The sequence below is a fragment of the Austrofundulus limnaeus genome, unplaced genomic scaffold, assembly GCF_001266775.1.
Source record: "Austrofundulus limnaeus strain Quisiro unplaced genomic scaffold, Austrofundulus_limnaeus-1.0 Scaffold60, whole genome shotgun sequence".
In the NCBI taxonomy this organism is placed as follows: domain Eukaryota; kingdom Metazoa; phylum Chordata; class Actinopteri; order Cyprinodontiformes; family Rivulidae; genus Austrofundulus; species Austrofundulus limnaeus.
The window spans coordinates 1,935,928-1,940,866 of NW_013952462.1; positions in this window are offsets into that span (position 1 = coordinate 1,935,928).

Genomic DNA, 4,939 nt, shown 5'->3' on the forward strand with positions numbered 1-4,939 from the left:
AATGGCTTAATTATCTTTATAAACTGCCGCTTCCTGGTACAGTCGGCTCTGGAAGCGACTCGCCTTTTTTTTAAGCGAGTGGTTGAAGCAAAATACAGCGTCTGAGCGTTTTCAGCACAAACACTCCCACGAACTTCTGACCAATCACACAATGAAGTTCTTATGTGGAGGGGGTACCTCACATGGTTGATCAGCTGTTCCTGCTGTCCGGTACGGGCCCGGTGTAACACCGGTACCAGCTTCGGCTCGGCTGCAGCAGGACCCTCCCCTCACTGTCAGTGTCCTGTATTCCCGTAACGAGAAGAGAATCCCATTTCTTTTTCTGCGTCTCCAGACAGCATGTAACATTGCCAATACCAGTTGATAACAGAATCATCACAACTTTCTCAATAGTAAACATACTGGGATGTGTAGTCCCAGTGAGTTTGCGACTTCACTTCCTGTTTCCTACAGACATGCATGTGACGTAATGACACCGCGTAGCCTGGCTGATTCACTCGAATTAGAAAAATCCCTGGATCCGCATCGTGATCTGGAACATCACCAACATTTAATGGTGTGTTCCTTTGGCCAATGTGGTAAAATAAAAATTCATGACAATCCATACATGTTTCTGAGTAATTTTGTCGACAGACAGACACCGATAACATTACCTCCTCCCTTGGCGGAGGTAATAAATAAACATGGCTTTTTAAGGGTTAATTTTTCATTCATTCATTTTCATTACACACTTGTCCTGTGTGACCTGTTTCTTAGAGCATCCCATTGCATTGGAGTCTGTAAAATGTTTGGTGCTTGTGAAACTGCTGCAAGTTATATATTGCAATTTACAGTGAAAGCTTTTATAGTCTATTATACAAACAGGCAACTGACTACACTCATAGCTTCATAGTCTAATTACACATTATCATGCAGTGGCAGGGAGTTTTGCAAATGAACAAAAAATTGCACACACGCACACACAGAGATGCATATTCTTAAAAGGTCTACCACCGCTCTCACACATACCGTGAACAATTCAGTCCACATGCTTCCCTTCTTGAGGAGTTCTAGCTCTCAGCTCATAGCGGGCAGCAGCCCTTTGGGTTTTCACCCTCTGACAGAGAGTGAGGTGGGCCTGTTCTCCAGCTGCTGGCTCGCACAGACTGAGAAACTGGCCTAATGAGATCACTGCCATCCAATTCGGTGAGGGTCAGCGCTCATTTCAAGCAATTCATTTTTAATTGGTCTCAAATCTAATCCATTTCATAATGTCGGCTTTGGTGCTCATCTCGCCTCGAGGTTGCTGAGTGACACGAAGCTATTCCCTTGATGTTATTTTCTCTGTGTTATTAGCCCTAAAGTGACGAAGGAAGTTGCTGTGATTGTCGCTCGGTTAGTTGTTTTTATTGATGGTACAGTAATGTTGCGCATAACACAGCTTTGCCGCTGCCCTTCAGCACTAATTATCATGTGAAATGAACCTGATAGAGCATAGATATTTTTTTCTTGTTTGTAGATTCTTTAAACCGTAACAACAAAAAGTTATTTGAAGAATTACAAAAAATGCAACAGCTTAATTACTGTCATTGATCAACACATAAGAAATGCAAAGTGGCAAAAGAATGCAGAGAGAAAAATGATCTCGTGTCAGACTTTCGTAGCAAACCAAAGCAGAGCACTTGGCCACCAGCTGCTTAAGGAGAACTAATCAGTGATGGGCAGCTCTTTGGTGTTCATGTTCAAGAAGTCTTTTTTTTCTCATAAAGAGCAAATATTAAAAACAGCTCCCTGTGTACAAATCATACTTCGTTATTTTTCCTTTGAAGTATACATTTTCACACCTCTTAGGTTTCATTTTCTCTCTTCTCTTTTGATTTTCGTTCTATTCCTGAACCTTCCCTTTTTTCTTGGTCTATGTACCCATCTGTACCTCCTGCTTTCCCTCTATCAAGATGTCACTTCTAATTTGCTGTTTGTGCTGACTCCATCCCTGCTAGCAATCAGTGAAGAAGACATCCATTACTCCTTGGCGTGACAGGTCCCCTCAGACTCCTGCTGGACCTTAATGACACCTGACAGAACACAGGTTTACTACTTAGCAAACTGGGCCCCCAGGGACAGCCTATGGGGCCCATTTAGCTAACACATCTTTGCATGGCTTACAAGGAACTGACATGGGAAGTTAGCACAACATATCTTTGCTTTGTGGACACAAGGCATGCAAATGTTTTGATGGTGTGTTACCATCCAGTTTAGCAACAAACTGCTAGTCTGAGTACAACCAGTAAGTGGCTTTTGCCCTGGATTATATGTTATCCACTGTATACTTCTGCTAAAAAGATTAGAAAGGTGAAGCTTCAACTGGAGCTTATCCTTAACACAAACCTTTCAGGAAAGGACGAAATGCTAAAATGATCCAAAGTAAAAAATTAGCAGTTATTTTTATTCCCACTTTTTCTTTTTGTGAAGCTTGAGTACAGTGATTTACTATTTGCAATTTATTTCTTTGTCACTAAAGATTTAGTTCTGAAAGTGTTTATCTTTGAAAATCAATATCTCTTCACCTAAACCAAACTACAAGACATGTCTCTGTTTACGAGCAGAACATGAAGGTGCAACCGTTATTAAATGCACAAATTACTTGGCTCAAAGGCTGGTGTGGTGCTGGCAATGAACTTCAAAAACACAATAAAAACAATATAAATGAAAAAGTTAAGAAACAGGACGAACATGGTAGTTACGCAATTCAGCACTATAATATAAACCCTTCCATGGTGAGTTTTAGTGAAATTCCTGTACTTTATAGTTCAATCACACTTACTGNGCTGCCTCCACATGGACAAACAGGTGTGAGTATTTATCTTAATTTTTTAAGTTAAAAAGTGGGGGAGAAAAACTGCTTTTAGATAATAATGCCCACAGACATGCCAGTAACCTACCTCTGAGACCTACTGTATGTATTAGATTAAAGATAAAAGTTTCAACCTGGTATTTTTTAATCAAGAACTTGTGAAAATAATTCAGTGCAATGTTGGAGAACTGAATTCACATCTAAGAGAAGAAAAAAAGGCTAAATTGTAGTTCAATAAAGATGCATGTCACTTGATTATACATCATACAGTTCACAAACAAGGCTCTTGACAGCATAATGGTTATGGCAATGCTCTGCATCACTTTGTGAAGAAAGCCTGTGCTGTCACTTTATAACCTTGCAAACTCTTCAGTTCTCTGTCTTTATTATGTTGCCCTGTAGATTCTTARGTTACACATACAGCCTCAAGAAAATATGACATGCTGTCATTTGCTTTTACATAGGCTCCACTCTAATGCTTCAACTTTTGGCATGCTAATGGTTGGGAGTCTTAATTAAAATGTCAAGGTGGCATGATGTCCCATTAAGGCTCCCCTCCCCTCCCCATGCCTTTCCTGCTTCTGATCCTCCCCAGAGATCTATTAAGCCCAGGCCAAAATGATTGAAGTTCAAAGAGGTGAGCCCGAAGGTTGGATGCTCATCGCTTCGTGCTTCGTTGTCGTCCCAGCATCCTCCTGTCCTGACCTTTAGCAAGACAGCCATCCCTGCTAATGTGCTCGCATATCTAATGAGGGAGCGCTCGAGACTTGGCCCTCCCTGTCAGCCATCTAGACGATAATGCCACCAACCGTTACCATAACTGGTCTCTCTCTAGTTCCCCAGCTGTCTTTCTCCTTTCTTTACCTGTTTTGTCTGTCCCTGTCTTCTTTGCTCCAAGGAAAGGTTATTGGAAAGGACAGGCCACTGCCTGCTTTTCATAACAGGCAGTGTGGCTGTCACTACAGTGGCAGGGCCATTCTAATAAGCCTCTCTCATATTAGTGTGTAATGATGATCCAAGCACATAAATCATATAGGGAGACAGTGCCAATAACATTTTATGTTATTCAAATGATCAAACTAAGAGTAGTAGATTTTTTACTGAAATGTGAAGACTTTTAGAGGTGGAGTTTTTAAGTAGAAATTTAAAGTGGAAGGTCTACAGATTAGATGCAGATTATAATGGGTTGAAAGTGATCTTTAACCACAAATTTTTCTCAACCTTTTTTTGATAAATACAAGAAATTTGTTCCTTGTAGATTTATGGCAGCATTCAGTGTTGTTTTTGTTAACGATGACAATGACAAAATATTTTCYTTGACACCCCCTTTTTCATGACGATAATGAGACGGTAACAAAATAAACGTACCTCTTTGATAACTAAACACGATGAAATGTGTGTGAGTTTTCGCTGACGAGACTGTAACGAAAATGTTAGTCGGTGGTCTGTCAATCATTCAGAGTGCAGAGTGGATGGAGGAACAGCAGCACTGTTACACATGCGCGCACACACAGCAGCACAGAACATTTCCTCTCGTTCTCTCACAGCCTGCGCCGCTTCGCAAAAAAACAAATAAAATTAAATTAAAAATCCGTCCGTCACCTGTAGCTTAACCAGGGAGTAACATCTCCACCATTATTAAAAGTTGTTGCAGGTCCATTCTGAGCTCAGAAGCTGTTTGTTTATCTTCATGATGAAAGTAGAACTTTTTTCGGTGGTTTTTTTTAAGGGAAAGTTAGCTATTGTGCACGTCAGTGCTTCTATTCAGAATAAACGCCTAGTGCATGTAAACACTCATCGTGATCAGATTGTACCCATGTAAACAATACATTCCTATTATTTAATCCGAATACATTTTAATACGATCGAAGAATTTTGCGCATGTAAACATAACTATTAGACTTGAGCGGAACTGCATAGGAAGGCAAGGGCCAGACTATTGGTAGCCATGTGGAGCTGCCTAAATTTGCCGGTAAAAAGCACCACCTCTTAACACATAGCTCCTCCCTAAAGCTCAGCTCCCAGCCGAGTTCCCACCACACAGAGAACCACTCCGCCTAAGCAAGAAGTGGGAGCGTTGGAAATGGTAGGTTCTTAAAGAGATAG